Source organism: Lucilia sericata, unplaced genomic scaffold, assembly GCF_015586225.1.
Source record: "Lucilia sericata isolate MDLA Ls3-8-SP2 unplaced genomic scaffold, ASM1558622v1 Contig000237F_arrow, whole genome shotgun sequence".
Classification (NCBI taxonomy): Eukaryota; Metazoa; Arthropoda; class Insecta; order Diptera; family Calliphoridae; genus Lucilia; species Lucilia sericata.
Window position 1 is genome coordinate 192,544 of NW_023994264.1, and position 21,826 is coordinate 214,369.

At 31.6% G+C, this 21,826-nt stretch overlaps 1 protein-coding gene across 1 annotated transcript in view; it reads right to left on the minus strand.

Moving 5' to 3' along the window:
- The window catches only part of LOC119602522 (calcitonin gene-related peptide type 1 receptor), a 170,374-nt gene that overhangs the window by 120,373 nt on the left and 28,175 nt on the right, over window positions 1-21,826 (minus strand). The window contains exon 2 of the mRNA XM_037954094.1: window positions 10,926-11,002. The gene's annotated coding sequence lies outside the window, so the exon portion shown is untranslated. The remainder of the gene's footprint in view (window positions 1-10,925; window positions 11,003-21,826) is intronic.

Genomic DNA, 21,826 nt, shown 5'->3' on the forward strand with positions numbered 1-21,826 from the left:
GAAGAACGCCACTGGCGCTTTGAGGTTGAGACATTGTATTAAAATATAATAAGAAAAACAAAATTAAACTAAAAATTCAGCAATAAATGTTAAATCAACCAAAACTAAATTCGGTTAAAGACTTAAACTATAAAATAGACTAAAGGTAATTAAAGAAAAATTAATTAAAAGTTTTACACCACAATGGATTTAAAATTCAGAACCAAGTAATGTAAAAACAAGAATAATAATAAAAAAATAATGAAAATAAAGTATAATATTTCGCAAATTAAAATATATAATAATCATGAAATTAGTTCCTGGTTAAACTGACGGATGGTAAAAAAAAATGTTCAACATCGATTAAAAATTCGTTACCAAAGAATATTATAGGGAAAGAGAAATAGTAACAAAACAAAAATAGGGAATATAGGGAATGGCCGGTACTAGCTTAAAATTTATTTCCAAGTAGTCATTTCCACACCATACTGATACTATTAGGGAGTATTATCAATATTGACTATTCAGTTTCCGGTCAGTTTTTAGATCGAACTCCAAAAATCAGCAATTCCAGGAAGTGAATTGTCAAATCAATAACACTCAACAAATAAGAGAACGTATGATTAACATTAATGTCGGTTAACAGCATAAAAAGAGAACACATGTAAATTCCAGACAATTAGTTAACCATACTAGAAAATGGAAATTAAGGAAGCAGAATGAGAAAAACATAAAAAAAAGAATTGAAAATTTACATTAATAAAGAGGACCACACAAAAACATGAATTTTGTAAATTCAAATGATGGTAGTTTGAGATTTAAATGAACTGTGTGGGCCCCACGTTGGGCGCCAAAAATAATAATGTAGCATACAACTGATCTGATGGTGTCAGAGTTCTCTCTTGTCTCTACTAAAGCAGCCAGCACGCAACTAGTTTCCGGCTTCTATCTCGTCGGCAATCGGGAGGATTCGTTGCTACTTTAAGTAGAGTAAACGTCGACATGCACAGTATTTATTATTTTATTTTGTGCGTGCTTAAAGTAGGGAAAAACAGAAATGAACAAAGAAAAGAAAAGAGAAAGGGAGACTAATACACAGGAAAACGGAAACGAACATTTAACATATTGAACTGCACTGTGTGAAGGTGGTAACACAGTGTCTTTTATCCCCTCCCAACCATGATCATACTAGGGAAATGCTGTTGGTATTAAGTATGATCCCAAAGATTATTACCCTAACCAGAACAGTTCACCAGGAACCAGTTAAAGACAGTTTAGAACTGCATTTTGAAATTCATGTTATTTATTAACAAAAATAAATCCTTAAACATAATGTTTAATATAAAAAAAATTAACTAATATTGAACATATTAAAATTAGAGAAGATCGCGTAAAAACAATCTTTTTGCAAAAATCAATATTTAAAAAAAATATTTTTTCAAAAAAAAAATGGGTTTAATCGGGATTCGAACTTGGGTCTCAAAGCAAAAAAAAAAATAAAAACAAAAATATTTAACTCGTCCGGGATTCGAACCTGGGCTTACAAAAAAAAAAAAAAAAAATTAAAAATTACTTTGCCCTCACTGGGATTCGAACCAGGGCCTAATGAGTGGTAAATTACAACTCAATCCTCTAGACTATGGTGAGTTTTGAAAAATTATGGGTTATTTAGTTAATTAGACATTTATGTAATTTACATGTAATAACATTCACGTAATTACAGAAATGTAAAATATTAAATGTATTTGAGAATAAATAAAAGACATTACTTACATACACTGATATAAGATGATTTTAACAATTACACTCATGTTAACGAATTTTTTTGTTAACAATATTTACTTACTAAACATTCTGTATGTACGTATCAGTGGATGTTATGTGTTTTTATTAATATTTTGTTTGTTTAAAAGAAAAAAATGAAAATAACATAAAAAAATGAGCAACTAAACTTACATTTACCAGGATCCCACGTCGAAAGATCTTTCGTCTGCTTCCTGTAGATGTTTGTGTATATAATTTTGTTGAAATTTTTAAAAATTTATGTGTTTAAAATTACAGATTAACATTTTATGTTATTAACATTTGAACTCAATGTTTTTTTTTTTTTCTTTTTTACTAATATTTTTGTTTTTAGATTATTTTGACACTTGCTTTTAAATATTTTTATACATTTTAATTTTTCACCACTAACAATACATATTGATTTTTGCATTACATTTAGTTTCTTTAGTTTTCTGTCGCGAGTGATCAACAAAAAAAGTGATTTAGTTAGATATTACGAAAAAAAAAATAAAATAATTAAAAAAAAGTAAAAAAAAAGTGATAGATTTAAGAACAATCAATATTTTACGAATTAATTTATAACCACATTTTGTAAAAATTTTAAAATTTGATTAAATAAAGATTAATATTTAAACTTTGTTTCTTTTTGTTATTTTTCTTGTTCTTCTTGTTGATTCTTTTAAGGTTTTTAGTGTTTTTTTTTTTTAGTTTTTAAATTTTTCTTTTTCTAAATAATTAAAAATTTTTGTGAAACTTTTTAGGAAATTTTCAAAAATACTCTCCACGAACTTTCACACAGATTATTTTCTGATTTTTATTATAACTTTGGAGTTTTCTTTTGGATTTTTTTTTTTTTTTTTAACAGTTGACATTTTCCCCGCACTTTTCACACTTTTCTCCTCGTCTCTAAGACCTTAGTATTGCAACCTAAAGCTTTCCCTGAAGGTTTGATTTTACGCCGAAGAAGGCACGATTGTGGACGAAGCCTTCCCAGGCGAAGATTTTGTGCCTGGAGGTTTCGTCGCTAGGAAGAATTTTGTCAAATATATCAAATTGACGTAGGTGTGTTTGTGTGCTGTAAAGATATTTTGGTTTTGGTTATGTTAGTTTGTATGTGTGTGTTTTGTTTTCTTTATGTTAATTATTACCTTTTTGTAAATAAAAACAAACGATTTTCTTTTTCTTTGACTTTTGTTGCCGCTGGGTAAAATAAAAAAAACTTTCTGCCTACTTTTGAGTTGAAATTTGTGAAATTGGCGTTACTGCGTTAAAAAAATTAGAAAAATAAAAAACTGATTTGAAAAAAAAAATGGATTTTTCTCAAGTTTTCCTTTAGAAAACAAAACTTACATTATTTTATTATCCTGTTACAGATAATTTTGTGGATATAAAATCCAAAAGATCCTTTCACGAAATGCGAACAATTTAAGCCAAATTTATTTAAAACTTAAAAAAAAAATTGTTTAACACTGAATTGTTTAACATGAATTAAATTCGAAGGATAATTGAAACAGGATAAAAACTTACAATTTCAAAAAAAAACTTCTTTATTTTTTTTTTTATAAATTTTCCGGCAGAGTAACGACGTTTTTTTTTTTTTTTTAAGAAAACTGGTAGGTAGCAGCAGGCAAAAAGGAAAGATTTTGGGCAATGGCTTCCTTTTTATACCCAATATTTGAGAGAAAAATTTTGGAAAATTTGGAAATCTAATGTTTTTTCAGCAAAAACTAACACATACAAAATAAGAAAAACCAATACCAAAATATATATCGAAAATGTCTTCCTTTTATCTTTTGACAACAGCACTGCATTATCATTTAATACAAGCTGTCAACAAATTGAAATGTCATTTGAAACCAAATCTCCAAAAACCGTTAAATTCAAATAGAACTCTTCTCAACAGAAAAGTTGTTCAATAAAATTACAATTTTGAAATAACAATACATAAAATCATTGCTTTCTACTACAAGCGCCCCTACACATGGGTCGAATAAGGATCGGATATCACAATGAGACCATTGATGAATCCATGTTAGTCGGCCTTTTTTACTTAATCCATATTCTCTAAAAAGTTTACCAAATGGTAAACTTAATTTGTCTCCAAGTCGTTGATCGATGTGGAATACATTACGGCTATGGCAACGGTACTTATGCTAACCTAGAATATGTAAAAACTTAACCCAACCAATTGATGGCTAATTTTTGCTGTAAAGTACGATTTCAGAAGGCTATTATTGCACCACGTTTTCAACAATTTTCAATAAATGACACCAAAATAGAAACGTTTTGGAGTTAAATTACTTTCAGAATTACAATCTTTAATCGAACAATTCCGGTAGATACACTTTTATTCCCGAGGAATATAAAAGTAGGTTTTCAGTAAATTCAGGTGAATTTCAAACTTACAAGCACAAGCATTATAATTTTAGTTTGATTCTTCGAATTTAATATAAATTTTTAATACTTTTTAATAAAACAAAAATTAATCTGGTATTTAATATTAAAGAGATTAAATACAATGCCATGTTCCAAAAATAGATTTTCTTAGAATTATGTTTTCTTTGAATTACGTTCTTAAAATTCATTTCATTACTGATATACAAACAAATCGATTGTGAAACAAGCAATTTTTTAAATAATTGTTTTAAAGCAGTGGTGGCCGATATACGAAATCCTACACGATAGTGTTGTTTAAAACTCCTCATATATAGTTAAGAATATGTATATTTCAATAAACTTTTTAACATTGTAATTTAACATATTCACATTTAAAGAAGTAAGAAAGTATAGTCAGGCGTGGCCGACCATATGATACCCTACACCAGTTATGAACATTAAATGTGATTTATTTTTCATAATAAAGTATTTATCTTCAATACAACCTTGTTTCCGATACATTTAAGCAATTTATGGAGGAAAAACTAATTTTCTGAAAAATGGTTTATATGGGCACTTGGGCCAAGTATGGACCGATCTCGATAAAATTTTGTAAATAGATTTATATAATATTTATTTGTGCTGGCTTTCATCGCGATATTAGTGTTTATATGTGAATTTTGGACATTAAAGTCATTTTCTGAAGGGGACTTTGTATGGGAGCTAGGGTCAAATGAGTCCCGATTTTTATGAAATTTGGCAAGGTCATCAAGGCTCGTATAAAACTTATTTGTGCTGCTTTCCATCGAGATATAGGTATATTTAACATAAATATGAGCTTAAAGGCCCTTTTCGGGGTGTTCTGTTGTATGGTGGCTAGGTGAAATAATGGACCGATATTAACCATTTTCAAGAGTCTTCATTTTAACCATTTTCAATAGGCTTGCAAAAAAATTGCGTGTGCCAAATTTCATCGAAAAATATGGAAAATTGCGACCTGTACCTTCCGCACAAGGACAGCCAGCCATACAGACGGACGGACAGAAGGACATATGTAGCTTAATCTACTTAGAAAATGATTCTAAGCCGATTGGTATACTTTAAGGTGGGTATAGAACGAATATTTTTATGTGTTACAAACATCAGCGCAAATCCAATATAACCTCCCCACTAAAGTGGTGTAGGGTATAACTACTCATCTAACACGTTGAAGTTAAATGTCATTGTATCTTTGCAGTAAATAACATCCTTTATGAATTTTTTTTATCTATTTGCACATATTCTTTGTCCTCAATTTTAGGCAAGTCTATGCAGATGACAAATATTAGATAATTCATATAAATTATGCATTCAGTTCACATACAGCAGAAATACATATTTGAATACAGATTAAATGAAATCTGCATACAATGTAGAAACTACTTTGGTCAACAAGTATGTATTTCTGTTTGTTAACAGACAGGAAAGGAGAAAATATAATTGTGCTGAGAATTAAAACTGGACATTTAAACCTACAATGCCTTACACAATGGTAGTGGGTTTGTTAAATTTACTTTTACCAATTACCTTTTCATAAGTTAAAACATTTGAAAAGTTTTTTTTAATGGCAACATTTTATCGTTATCTTATTATTAGTTAATTTTCTTCTATCTCTGAACTATCAAAAACGATATCTTTTACATAATGACAAGTTTGAACATATAATCCCCAAGTATTAACACTATAAATAGTAAACTCTTTGCGTCAACTAATAATGTCCATATCTAAATGTGTCTAATGAATGTAAGACATGATAATAATTATAAGAATATGTTGAAGAATTTTAATTATAATTTACGAAAGACAACACAGCTATTCCATGGGATTAATTTACTCTTGAAATAATGTTGTCGTCTTGTTTCTTATCAGTGACCTACTGTTTGTAATTAAATAGTTGTCTCATTAAATTGTTGTTATTTTTAGTGTAATGTAGTTTGTTGCATTTCAGTACTGACTTGCTTTTTGTTTTGTAGTTCGAGCAATTAACTGAATGATATAAAAAAAGCAATTTTTATAATATTTAAAATACAGTTGTGTGACGGTATAATACAAGTCTTAAGATTTAATAATTTCAATCGCAGAATAGGTTGATCTATTCAAGTTTTCATGTTCCGATATTGTACATAACACATCAGAAATCTCTTAAATTCAGTACAATTCAATTAACAATAACAATCGTTTCACTTATAAATAAAGTATATATATATTGGATTCATATATATTGCGGAGTCAGTCTTTCTGTCTGTCCGTAATACATTTTCGGAAGACCCCAAATATCTTAAGCATCTACATCTTCAATAATTCTAATAGACATGCTTTCAAAAAGTTTCCTATTTAAAATCAGCAAAAAAGTTCTATAATGAATATGAACGTTTTTAACAACCACAGACTATTCAAAGTTTTTATGTTCCAATATTGGATATAACACTTCAGAAATCTCTTAAACTCAGTACATTTCAGTTAACAACAACAATCGGTCCATCTATATATATAAAGAATATATGCATATGTTTTGGATCCTTATATATAGTCTATCTGTTATAAATTTTCTGAACACCCCAGATATCTTTGGCATCTAAATCTTAAAGAATTCTATCAGACATGCTTTAGAGTAGTTTCCTATTTTAAATCAGTAAAATCGGTCCATAATGAATATAAACATTTTTAACGACCACAGACTCGCAGAATCATATTATCTTAAATCAGTTACACTATGCAACAAAAATATTTATATATCAGGGAAATAACACAATTTTTCTAAAAGTTGCTTTCGAGTATTATAAAAATCTCTTTTTGAAATTTGCCAAACACCTACAAAATCTTGAGCTATGGGTTAAAACAGGGGGTTTCGTACATTTATGCACTTAACTTAGTTGAATTTCAACCAATTTTAAATGTCTCAACAGAAAGAAAGAACTGGTTTGTTGATGAAATGCTTGGGCTACTTAAACATTATATATCATTATAAAGGCCTCAGTCTCTATTTTCTAAATCGGTTGCAATTCACATAAGTTATTGACCTATAAGTGTTTAAATGCTCGCCAAACCGGTTTTTACACTGATGTAGTTGTGTCCGTTGTCCTGGATGTCTAATCAAACTAACATCAAATTTCCACGTGCTCAGGGATCTTCTCTGTTTCGTTTCATTATAGGGTTATCTTATACGATTTTTGAGGTCCTATTCACAGTTCCATTATTGCATGTGGTTTAGAAAAATTCTCTTGCCCGCTTCTTGAAGTTCCCTGCCCGTAAATACTTTCGTAACCGATTATATTCGAGTGGTCTGATGTCCATAGGATGCATATTTTACCACAAAAAGAAAAGCCATTCTTAGTGTCTAATACAGACTTAGACTTAAAATAATCTGCTGACAACGTTCTTTCAGGCTATCGAGTCCATTTCACACATTTCGTGATAGCTCGGACTTTGGCTAGTGTTGTGATCTGTTACTGTGTTTTCTATGTAGTTCCTCATATACGTTCTATCTCCTAGCTATGAGTCGCCATTGTAGCTACAGATTCTCAAATAACTGTTGATGCGATGTTTTCAATGTAGTTTCTCAAATACGTTCTATCCCCTAGCTAAGAGTCGTCACTTGACCATGATATCCTATCAGATCTCTGGTATTTGTATATAATATTGATCAGCGATGAATTTCGTAAACCAATAATTTATAAATATTGGTATTTAGACAAAATCATAGGATCAAAGGATCTGTAGATGATCGATCCATATTTGGTGATGGCATCAAGTTGTCGTCCTTAGCCAACTATATTTTTATATTACGGTTTTTTCATAATTCTTTTGAAGTTCTCTGGGAAACTACCAAAGATATTTCGATGAATTTTGTCACACATTATTTTTTCAGGGCAGTAATCAATCATGTTCAAAATCTTTACAATCGATCCAGTATTTTCCATAGCCCCCATACAAAGGTATATATTCCCGGAAATTAGTTTATCGTTAATAACTCCCTCAAATATATCGGTATCAACACAAAATTTTGTACATGCAAATATAATATGAACAGAAATCATACTATCAACGTAGATCTCAGTCGGTCCACAATTGGTCATAGCTCTCATATAAGGTCCACTTCCGAAAATCACCTAAACGCACATATTTCTTTGATGAGTAAAGCTATTGTGATAAAAGTCGAGTTAAATATGTTTTGTGTACATATAAATCATTCTACCAAATTTTTTACGGATCGGTCCATTATTGGTCATAGCTCCCATATAAGGCCCACTTCCGAAAATCATTTAAAAGCTCATATATCATTGTCAAACAAAGCTATCTTGATAAAATTCGACACAAACATGTTTAGTCTAAATATGAATCACTCTACGAAATTTTTTCCGGATAGGCCAATAATTGGTCATAGCTCCCATATAAAGTCCACTTCCGAAAATCACTTAAACGCATATATTTCAATGAATTATAAAGCTATTGGGATAAAATTCGACACAAATATGTTTTGAATACATACAAATCATTTTACAATTTTTTTTACGGATCGGTCCATTATTGGTCATAGCTCCCATATAAGGCCCACTTCCGAAAATCACTTAAAAACACATATTTCATTGTCAAATAAAGCTATCGTGATAAAATTCGACATAAATAGATTTTGTCTAAATGTGAATTACTCTACTAAATTTTTTCCGAATAGGCCCATAATTGGTCATAGCTCCCATATAAGGGGCACTTCCGAAAATCACTTAAACGCATATATTTCATTGAATTCTAAAGCTATCGGGATAAAATTCGACAAAAATATGTTTTGTGTACATTAAAATCATTCCACCAAATTTTTTACGGATCGGTTCATTATTGGTCATAGCTCCCATATAAGGCCCACTTCCGAAAATCACTTAAAAGCACATATTTCATTGTCAAATAAAGCTATCTTGATAAAATTCGACACAAATATGTTTTGTCTTTATATGAGTCACTCTACGAAATTTTTTCCGGATAGGCTCATAATTGGTCATAGCTCCCATATAAGGTCCACTTCCGAAAATCAATTAAACGAATATATTTCATTAAATTCTAAAGCTATAAGGATAAAATTCGACTTGAATATGTAATGTGTACATATAAATCATTCTACCACTTTTTCCCCGGATCGGTCCATTATTGGTGATAGCTCCCATATAAGTCCCACTTCCGAAAATTACTTAATCGCACATATTTCATTGTTAAATAAAGTTATCTTGATAAAATTCGACACAAATATGTATTGTCTTTATATGAATCACTCTACGAAATTTTTTCCGTATAGGCTCCCATAGAGGGTCCACATACGAAAATCACTTAAACGCACATATTTCTTTGAATAATAAGGCTATCGGGATGAAGTACGACTTGAATATGTTTTGTGAGCATATAAATCATTCTACCAAATTTTTTCCGGATTGATCCATATATTGTAGTAGCTCCTATATAAGGTCCACTTCAAAAAAATCACTTAAACGCACACATTTCATTATCAAATAAAGGTATCTTGATAAAGTTCGACACAAATATGTTTTGTGTAAGGTCATAGCTCCTATACATATAAAGTCCACTTCCGAAAATCACCTAAACGCAAATATTTCATTAATTAATAAATCTATTGTAGTAAACATTATACTAAATCATTATACTAAATTTTTTCTTTATCGGTTGATAATTGGTCACAACTCCCATATAAGGTACATTTCCGAAAATTACTCAAATGCACTTGATAATCAAAGTTATCGGGATAAAATTCGACATAAATGTGTATTTTGTATATATAAATCATTCTACGGATTTTTTTCTTCCGGATCGGTCCATAGGTTGTCTTAGCTCCCATATAAGGTATACTTCTGAAAATCACTTAATATCACTTAATTCGTAATTAAATGATTATATCTGGATAAAATTCAAAATGAGTATGTTCTGTGTACAGATAAATCATTATATTAAAATGTTTTCAAACTGGCCTATTAATATACATTTTTCTCGACCTAATTAAAATTAGTTTGATATATGCATAAATGTTAGTACCCTCAATAAGGAAACGAAAATTTCGCCAAGTTATCTAAAAATTAGATAGTTAAATGGGTCTCAATGAAAAGTAGCTTGCTGGTGGAGGGTATTTAAGATTCGGCAGAGCCGAATATAGCACTCTAACTTGTTTTTTATTTGTTATACCCACCACCACCATTAGTGTCGATATAGGGTATATATAAGTTTGTCATTCCGTGTGTAACACTGAGAAATTTTCGCGGAGATCCTACAAAGTACGGAAAATATACTATATTATATACTTAATCCCGATGAAGTTCTGAGTCTATCCATCTGTCAGTCCGTTAAAATAAAATTCAATCAAAATATTTATCATTGTCTTAGGTAATTCGGTCCAAAAAGTTTGGCATTATGAGTAAAAATTTCTGACAACCTCGAAATTAAGCTGGAGAATATTTTAGATTCGGCACTCCAACTTGTTTATATGTATATATACGTCCTTAAAGTATACCAATCGGATCAGAATCACTCTCTGAGTCGATTTAGCAATGTCCGTCCGTACGTCCGTCCATCCGTCTGTGTGTCTAATTAAACCTTGTGAGCATATTACGGATCACAATTTTCAAGATAATTTGATAAAATTTGGCACATACTTTTCTTTTGACCCAAGGGCGAAGCTTATTGAAAATGGTTAAAATCTGTCCATTACTTCATACCTCTGAATTAAGGTTAAAATGAAATTATGTTCTTACCTTTCCGATATATATAGAAACTGCTAATATTGTCCACAACACTCAATAACTCAGACTGTTAAACACAAAATAAAAACCTGCAAATTAAAAATCAAATGAAAAACATTAACACATTATCATGTAAATTTGAAAAAACGTCAGTCTTTATAAAATTTCTATTAAATATTTCCGTGAAAATATTTACAAACAAACAATCCATATAAAATTGCGAAGAAAATCCAACATGCATTTACATTTCAACAAATTAATTTTTTCTATCACAATTGATATTTATACTCAAACTTGTATAAATTTGAAACACTATTTACTATGCATATATATAGAGTAGTATTTACTCATAGTATTTTTTTTGGATTTTCTAAAATAAAATGACGCGTCATTTAGTCACAAGAAAATGAAATATTGCACTGTGGTTTGAATTAGCTGATTTTAAATATAACATGTTATGAATAAAAGTTAATATTTGAAATAAATTCCCATAAGTTAGTTGACTGATTGGTATAAGTCTATAAGTTAGAGGGTTATGAGTTTGATTCATATTTGTGTCACTATTACGGTTTTATTACATCTTAATCGTGAAGAAACTATCAATATTTGATATTTATATTAAAACAGCAAACATATTTTTAAAATAATTAATGACAAATATTTTCCTCTTCTCATCACTGTGTCCAACGGCAACATCATGTATTTATTTCCAACAATTGCGTGGATACAATAAATCAAACAGTGAGATAAAAATGATACTTTTACAAGTAGATTTTTTATCTTTTATTACAAAAGAAAATAAAAAATGTGTAAAGACAAAAATATAAATAAAAATTCTAACTTAAAAATGAGCAACAGTTTTGCTATTGCGATTACAATCATTTTTTATTCTGTTGGCAAACTAATCATGTGGTATATTTTATGCAAAGAACAATTTGCAGAACAATCTGTTAGATACATATTTTTTTATAGTTTTATAATGTTTGCATTAGGGGAATATATGAATGAGTTGGGCCACACACATAATACTGCAGTTGTGGTTGTGTGTGAAATTGTAGAATTTGAAATTATTGCCAAGTAGTTCCATATTTGCTTAGATATCTTCTGATGATCAATATACTTGTTGCTGGTAATGACTGACAGCTCCCCTCCGGTACCAGGACAAGGATCGGTTGGAATCCTAGCCTAACTCATGTGCGCCTTCCCTGCTTGAGTCGTTCAACACCTTCGAGCTTACTCATGAGAATTACATGGAACACATTAACAACAACGACACAAACAAACAATCGCAGGAATCCATTGTACAAGCCAAAGCTTGTAGAATGCCATCTAATCTTCTGGTGGTAGTTTTTTTTTTTTTTTTTTTTTTTTTTTTGATACAACAATAAATTTTATTCAGAAATTTTCGTGTTTTCATAATTACAATTCAGTAATAAACAAATTATAAATTAAAAAAATATAATAAATGTATGTATATTATATTTTGGATCATCCGCATCTCTATGTCCTCAGGGATGTATATCGTGTTATAATTCAGGGATGGGGTATGACATCCTGTTAGGAATCAGACATTATGGATGTAATAGGCATCATGGAGGATAATGAATCATCTTGGATGTTTTGTGTTTCCATAGGAGTGAGTGTTGTGATAATGTTTCTTATCAGATTTTTGCAATCTACCCCGCAAAGTCTGACAGATAGCAGCATGGTCATCATAGATGTCGTACTAAGCACCTCAGCAGTTAATCAAGTCTTCAATAGTAATCCAGCCAATATCATGACCAAGCAGTGGCTCCCGCGATCTCTGGAACTATTGGATCCACCAAACGTGCCACCTTGCGCTTAGTCGACCGACTTGTATCTAAGCCTTCCAGCAACTCACTAGTTCAGTTCTAGTTCAGTTCGAGTTCAGTTTAGTTCAGTTCTAGTTCAGTTCTAGTTCAGTTCTAGTTCAGTTCTAGTTCAGTTCTAGTTCAGTTCTAGTTCAGTTCTAGTTCAGTTCTAGTTCAGTTCTAGTTCAGATCTAGTTCAGTTCTAGTTCAGTTCTAGTTCAGTTCTAGTTCAGTTCTAATTTCAGTTTAGTCAGTCCTAGTTCAGTTCTAGTTCAGTTCTAGTTCAGTTCTAGTTCAGTTCTAGTTCAGTTCTAGTTCAGTTCTAGTTCAGTTTAGTTCAGTTCTAGTTCAGTTCTAGTTCAGTTCTAGTTCAGTTCTAGTTCAGTTCTAGTCTTCAGTTCTAGTTCAGTTCTAGTCAGTTCTAGTTCAGTTCTAGTTCAGTTTCTAGTTCAGTTCTAGTTCAGTTCTAGTTCAGTTCTAGTTCAGTTCTAGTTCAGTTCTAGTTCAGTTCTAGTTCAGTTCTAGTTCAGTTCTAGTTCAGTTCTAGTTCAGTTCTAGTTTCAGTTCTAGTTTCAGTTCTAGTTCAGTTCTAGTTCAGTTCTAGTTCAGTTCTAGTTCAGTTCTAGTCGTTCTAGTTCGTTTAGTTCAGTTTCTAGTTCAGTTCTAGTTCAGTTCTCTAGTTCAGTTCTAGTTCAGTTCTAGTTCAGTTCTAGTTCAGTTCTAGTTCAGTTCTAGTTCAGTTCTAGTTCAGTTCTAGTTCAGTTCTAGTTCAGTTCTAGTTCAGTTCTAGTTCAGTTCTAGTTCAGTTCTAGTTCAGTTCTAGTTCAGTTCTAGTTCAGTTCTAGTTCAGTTCTAGTTCAGTTCTAGTTCAGTTCTAGTTCAGTTCTAGTTCAGTTCTAGTTCAGTTCTAGTTCAGTTCTAGTTCAGTTCTAGTTCAGTTCTAGTTCAGTTCTAGTTCAGTTCTAGTTCAGTTCTAGTTCAGTTCTAGTTCAGTTCTAGTTCAGTTTAGTTCAGGTTCTAGTTTAGTTCCAGTTCAGTTGTAGTTCAGTTCTAGTTCAGTTCTAGTTCAGTTCTAGTTCAGTTCTAGTTCAGTTCTAGTTCAGTTCTAGTTCAGTTCTAGTTCAGTTCTAGTTCAGTTCTAGTTCAGTTCTAGTTCAGTTCTAGTTCAGTTCTAGTTCAGTTCTAGTTCAGTTCTAGTTCAGTTCTAGTTCAGTTCTAGTTCAGTTCTAGTTCAGTTCTAGTTCAGTTCTAGTTCAGTTCTAGTTCAGTTCTAGTTCAGTTCTAGTTCAGTTCTAGTTCAGTTCTAGTTCAGTTCTAGTTCAGTTCTAGTTCAGTTCTAGTTCAGTTCTAGTTCAGTTCTAGTTCAGTTCTAGTTCAGTTCTAGTTCAGTTCTAGTTCAGTTCTAGTTCAGTTCTAGTTCAGTTCTAGTTCAGTTCTAGTTCAGTTCTAGTTCAGTTCTAGTTCAGTTCTAGTTCAGTTCTAGTTCAGTTCTAGTTCAGTTCTAGTTCAGTTCTAGTTCAGTTCTAGTTCAGTTCTAGTTCAGTTCTAGTTCAGTTCTAGTTCAGTTCTAGTTCAGTTCTAGTTCAGTTCTAGTTCAGTTCTAGTTCAGTTCTAGTTCAGTTTTACAGTTCTAGTTCAGTTCTAGTTCAGTTCTAGTTCAGTTCTAGTTCAGTTCTAGTTCAGTTCTAGTTCAGTTCTAGTTCAGTTCTAGTTCAGTTCTAGTTCAGTTCTAGTTCAGTTCTAGTTCAGTTCTAGTTCAGTTCTAGTTCAGTTCTAGTTCAGTTCTAGTTCAGTTCTAGTTCAGTTCTAGTTCAGTTCTAGTTCAGTTCTAGTTCAGTTCTAGTTCAGTTCTAGTTCAGTTCTAGTTCAGTTCTAGTTCAGTTCTAGTTCAGTTCTAGTTCAGTTCTAGTTCAGTTCTAGTTCAGTTCTAGTTCAGTTCTAGTTCAGTTCTAGTTCAGTTCTAGTTCAGTTCTAGTTCAGTTCTAGTCCAGTTCTAGTTCAGTTCTAGTTCAGTTCTAGTTCAGTTCTAGTTCAGTTTCAGTTCAGTTTCTTAATTTTGCATTCAGTTTCTTAATTCAGTTCAGTTTCTTAATTTTACATTCTTCATTACTAAAATTTCCTTCATCCTTTACTTTGTAAAAATAATTTCAAACTTTATATTACGTCACTTGAAGTTCGACAAACATTCTTCTTTATATTTATGAAAGAAATTCAGTAAAACAATGTCTTATCACTTGTTTTCACATTAGCAGCAGTATTATGAACGTTTTTGCTACATTTTATCCCTTATAATCGTTAAAATTCCCACAACATAATATTATGTTTGATTAACAATCCTAGAAAATACTTTATAAAAAATCTTAAGAAGTGACAAATATTAAAAAAGCATCATAAATCTTGAAATATTTAACAGACAATTTGTCACAAACATAAAACACCTCTTAACGTCATTCACTCATTTGTATGAAGAAGAGCAACAGCTGAAGTGAAAACGAAGACGAAGAAGAACAACAATGTTCATTAGAGTTATAAAATAAGTTCATGGATGTGAGAGGGGTAGAAAATAATAATGGATTAATGCTAAAACTCATACAGACAACATATGCTACAATCCTGTAATAAATGGTATAGGGGCAATTTCATGTCAAGTGACCAACTAAAAAATCGATAGATTAAATTTACACCAATGTCCAAATCGGAAGACATTGTTCAAATCGGAAGACATTGATTTTTAAATTGGGTCACTTGACTTACTTCATGAGATATTAAGAAACATATTTACGTTATAAATGGACAAGTTTCATAATATGAATCCATAGTTCAAACTAATGACTAATCCATCGTCTAGTGCGTGAACTAAACCCAAAAGAAGTCTATAAAGTAGTCGCCATCGGACTATTTCATAGATGTGTCTATATTGTAGTCCATACGCCAATTTAAAGAGTGGTTCATAAATAATTCCATAATATTTAATAGGCTAGTACATAGAATAGTCCATATAGAGTAGTTAAGGTATTCCCTAGATTAGTAAATAAACAAGTCCATAGACTATTCAATAAAGAAGTCCACATACTAATCATCCACATATTAATCATACTATTCAAAGAATTAATCATTAAACTAATCTATAGGATAGAACATATATTAGTTCTTAGACTACTTTGTAGATTGGTCAAAAGACTACTCCATAGAATATTCCATAGACTAGATCAAAGATTAATCTAGTATATACTGGTTCGTTAATGTGGTAGTTCACTGCGCGCGAACAGTCAAGTAGAGTCGAAAAGACTCCGTTTTGACCGGACCACTCCATTCAAGGTTAGATATGAAGTAACTGCCAAGGAGACAGTTTTAGTTTTACGGAGAAGATGGAATACCGTTTCTTCCTTTTCCCTGTTATTGCAACTGTGATAGTGTTCATTGAAGGGGAGCCCAGGCCTACTTGTATGTCTGCTTAGCACTTAAATCCATGTTATTACTGCCATCGACCTGTCTATTTTGGTTTATAAGGTGTCTTGGCCTCTTTAAATGTATCTATATTATAAGTGGAATAATCTAGACACAGTTTTTTGATGAAAAAATCTGAGGATACCGCTCTTGATAAAACCTAAAGTAGTTGCTACTGGATAGTGTCAGACAGACGATCCAGCCTTGGATATGCCAAGAGTAAATCCCGTTCTGGCAAGCTCATTTGCCTGTTCATTTCCATAATAATCCATATGCATAGGGATAATGTCGGATAGACGATCCAGCCTTGGAGATGCCAAAAGCAAATCCCGTTCTGGCAATCTCATCTGCGCCTTCATTTCCATTATAGTCCCTACGAACAGCGATCCAAACAAGGATAATGTCAGACAGACGACCTAGCCTTGACAGATCCTTTATGCATTGTCCAACTAATAGGCAAGTGATAGTATACGAGTTTAGCGAGAGAGGTGCCGCTTGACTATCGACAAATATTTCTATGTTGCCACGAATATTAAACTAGTCCATTAAATAGTACAAAGTCTACCACATATAGTAATCTATAGAGTAGTCCATAGGCTATTCGATAGAGTATTCTATAGATTAGACCATAAACTAGTTCATAGAGTAATAGATAGACAGGTAAATAGTTTAGTTCAAAGACTCCGATAACCTTTTAACATTTTCGTACATGGAATAGTCCATAGACTAAACCATAGAATTGCCCATAAGGTGGTCCATATAGGAGTCAATAGATTAGTCTACATTTTAAGAAAGGGATTTATCCCTTATCTAGTACCAAAACTATTCAACTATTCAAATAGTACATATGATAGACCACAGATTAGTTTTAGTCCGTTGATTAGTCAATAGAATATTCCATAGACTAGATCAACGAATGATCAATAGACTAATTGATTAAGTATTACACAGACTGCTGCTTAAAGTAATCGATAGAACACCTCATACAATAGTTGATACATAGTATAGTTCATATATTACACTATGCGACAAAAATAAATACTTGGGAAGTGATACTATTTTTGTGAAAGGTGGATCCGAGTAGAGCAAGAATATGTTTTTAAAATTTGTCATCTACCTCCAAAATCTTGAGTTACGGGTAAAAAGCTGTTTTTCGTACTTTTAAGCACCTATAAGTCAGTAACTTAGTTGAATCTGAACCGATTTTAAGTTTCTCTACGGATTTAGAAAGCAGAAGCTGAGGCCTTAATGACATATATAACGTTTAAGTAATCTGGAGAGATATGTGTGAATTTCATTAGCAAACATATTTTTATACTATCCACCACCATCAGTGGTGATAGAGGGTATATATAAGTTTGTCGTTCCGTGTGTAACACCAAGAAATATTCATCTAAGACCCAACAAAGTATATATATTCTGGGTCCTTATCAAATTCTGAGTCGATTTAGCTATGTCCGTCTGTCCGTCTGTCTGTCTGTCTGTCTGTGTAAAACACGCTCAAGTTAAAACTAAGCAAAGGAAATCAACCAAATTCACCCAAAATATTTATTATTATCCTAAGCAGTTTGGTATTGAAAATGAGCAAAATCGGTTCACATCGTAAAAAGTTATGAGTAAAAGTTTCAGACTACCTCGAAAAAAATTACGTTTTTTTCATAATTCTTTTGAAGTTTTCTCAGAAACTACCAAAGATATTTCGATGAATTTTGTCATACATTATTTTTTCAGGGTAGTGATCAATTATGTTAAAAATCTTTACAATCGATCCAATATTTCCCATAGCCCCCATACAAAGTTATATATTCCCGGAAATTAGTTTATCGTTAATAACTCCCTCAAATATATCGGTATCAACACGAAATTTTGTATATGTAAATATAATATGAACAGAAATCATAGTGTCAAAGTAGATCTCAGTCGGTCCACAATTGGTCATAGCTCCCATATAAGGTCCACTTCCGAAAATCACCTAAACGCACATATTTCATTGATGAATAAAGCTATTGTGATAAAATTTGAGTTGGATATGTTTTGTGTACATACAAATCATTCTACCAAATTTTCTACGGATCGGTACATTATTGGTCATAGCTCCCATATAAGGCCCACTTCCGAAAATCATTTAAAAGCTCATATTTCATTGTCAACTACAGCTATTTTGATGAAATTCGACACAAATATGTTTTACCTAAACATTAATCATTCTACGATTTTTTTCCGGATAGGCCCATAATTGGTCATAGCTCCCATATAAGGTCCACTTCCGAAAATCACTTAAACGCATATATTTCATTGAATTCTAAAGCTATTGGGATAATATTCGACTTGAATATGTTTTGTGTACGTACAAATCATTTTATAATTTTTTTACGGGTCGGTCCATTATTGGTCATAACTCCCATATAAGGTCCACTTACGAAAATCACTTAAAAGCACATATTTCATTATCAACTAAAGCTATCTTGATAAAATTCGACACAAACATGTTTTGTCCAAATATGAATCACTCTGCGAAATGTTTCCAGAATAGGCCCATAATTGGTCATAGTTCCCTTATAAGGTCCACTTCCGAAAATCATTTATACGCATATATTTCATTGAATTCTAAAGCTATATGGGTAAAATTCGACTTGAATAAGTTTTGTGTACATATGAATCATTCTACCACTTTTTTCTCGGATCGGTCCATTATTGGTCATAGCTTCCATATAAGGTCCACTTCCGAGAGTCACTTAAACACACATATTTCATTGTCAAATAAAGTTAATTTGAGAAAATTCGACACAAATATGTTTTGTCTTTACATAAATCACTGTACGAAATTTTTTGCGGATAGGCATATAAAACATTGTACCAATTTTTTTTTTTGGATCGGTCCATATTTGGTAATAGGTCCACTTCAAAAAATCCCTTAAACGCACATATTTAATTATCAAATAAAGATATCTTGATAAAATATGATTTGTGCACATATGAATCACTCTGCGAAATTTTTTCGGATAGGCCCTTAATTGCTCATAGCTCCTATATAAAGTCCACTTCCTAAAGTCACCTAAACTCACATATTTCATTGATTAATAAAGCTATTGAAGTAGAATTAGACTTGATCTTTTTCTGCATAAAAATCTATATAATAAATTGTTTCCTGATCAGTCCATAATTGGTCACATCTCCCATATTCTGTGTATAGCTACATCATTCTATTAAAATATTTTCGAACTGTCGTATTAATATACATTTTTTTGGACCTAATCAAAATTAGTTCGACAAAAATTTTGGCAAGTTATCTAAAAATTAGATAGTTAGATGGGTTTCAATAAAAAGTAGTTTGCTGGTGGAGGGTATTTAAGATTCGGCATAGCCGAATATAGCACTCTAACTTGTTTTATTTTTATATCCACCATAAAAAAAGATGGGGAGTATATTGGTTTTGTCATTCCGTTTGTAACACATCGAAATATTTGTCATAGACCTACAAAAGTACATATATTCTGGGTCCTTATTAAATTCTAAGACGATCTAGCCATGTCTGTCCGTCTGTCTGTTGAAAAGCACGATAGAGTCCGAACGGAACGAGATAGAGTATTGAAATTTTCCACAAATATTCTCTATATGTAAGGTTTGTTTGGTATTGAAAATGGGCAATATCGGTTCACGTTTTCGGATAACCCCCATACAAGTGGACTCCCGAAAAACAGCTTTAATGGGCATATCTGTTTCAAAAGTATGAGTATACCGATGAAATTCGGCATAAATAAGTTTCATATGATCCAAAATCTCCCTACCAAATTTTATGAGGACCGGTCCATAATTGATCCCATATAAGGCCCCCTTCAGAAAATTACTTTAACGCTCATTACTGGCTTAAAAATAAGACTATAGTGATGAAATTCGGCACTCATAAGTTTCAATGTAGCCAAAATCTCTCTATCAAGTTTTATGTGGATCGGTCCATAGTTGACCCAACCCCCCAAATAAGGTCCCCTTCAAAAAATAGTTTAACGGTCATTGCTGGCTTAAAAATACTAGTATAACAATGAAATTTGACATGAGTAAGTCAAAAAGCTTTCCACCAAATTTTATGTTGATCGGTCCATAATTGAACCTACCCCCCATATAAGGTCCCCTTCAGAAAATTACTTTAACGCTCATTACTGGCTTAAAAATACGAGTATATTGATGAAATTTAATACACATAAGTTTCATATGATCCAAAATCTCCATACCTAATTTTGTGTTGATCGGTCCATAATTGATCATACCCCCTATATAATTCTCTTCAGAATATGACATTAACGCTCATTATTGGCTTAAAAATACAGTATAGTGATGAAATTCGACACACATAAGTTTCAATGAAGCCAAAATCTCTCTATCAAACTTTATGTGGATCGGTCCATAATTCACCCTACTGCCCATATTAGGTGCCCTTCAAAAAATTACTTACACGATCATTACTGGCTTAAAAATAGCAGAAAAGCGATGAAATTCGACACACATATGTTTTATACGAGTTAAAACCCCTCTACGAAATGTATTGAGGATCGGTCCATAAGAAAATTACTTTAACGATCTTTGCTGACTCAAAAATACGTGAACAGTTATGAAATTTTATATAAGAAACATTTATAGGAACGTAAATCTTCCTACCGAATTACATGCGGAAAGTGTCGCGAAGTGATATTCGATGTAAAGATGTTTTGTATGAACCAAAATTGGTCTAAAAAAATTTTATGAAAAACGGTCAATTATTAACCCTATCTCTCATATAAGGTCCTCTTTAGTTAATTTGATGAGTAATATCACCCTGATGTTTATAGGAGAGCATTCCTTTTAAGGCATACGGTTTGATATATAAGATTCGGTACAGACAAATATAACACTCTCACTTGTTTTTTTATTTTTGCACCGTTGTCCAAGTTTGGAGATGTTTTTTGAAAGTATATTATATAGGAACCGTACTAACCCTTTCACGCACAAATCTAAACCGCTGGAGTTTATTTTGACGTATATTGATCATTTTTGATGAAAAATGGAAAAGTGTTTTCGAAAGATATCGCAGGATATTATACTTTTTAGCATGTAGTGACATCAAATTCTAAAAAATAACTTATTTTTCTTTGGAAATAACCATTTACTGTAGCTGTGAACTCAAAATTACGCCCAAAATCGAGAAAAAAATGATAAAATTCTTAGGACACCGGTGTCCCGTATACGTGAAAGAGTTAACTGATTAGAAACCCATGTTTAGTGCATAGAGTAGTCGTAAGACAAGTACATAAATTATTCAATAGATTTGTCCATAGGCTTTTAAATAGACTAGTCCATAGAATAGTCGTAGCCTATTTAATGGACTAACAAAAAGACTAGTCCATTTAGTAGTTAAGGGAATATTTTATATATTAGACCATAGACTAGTCAATAGATTTGTCTAATTTATGTGCAGTGGTTTAGTTTTGTGAGAAAAAGAGCTAAAGTTAGTAATTAAGTACTTTAAATTTTAATAAGTACTATTTTTGATAAAATTGGTACTATTTCAAAATTAAAATTTTCCATACCTAGTATGCAACGATATCACAAATTAGTGAAGTTTGACTTGAATATTTTTTGAAATACATGAATCTGACAGTT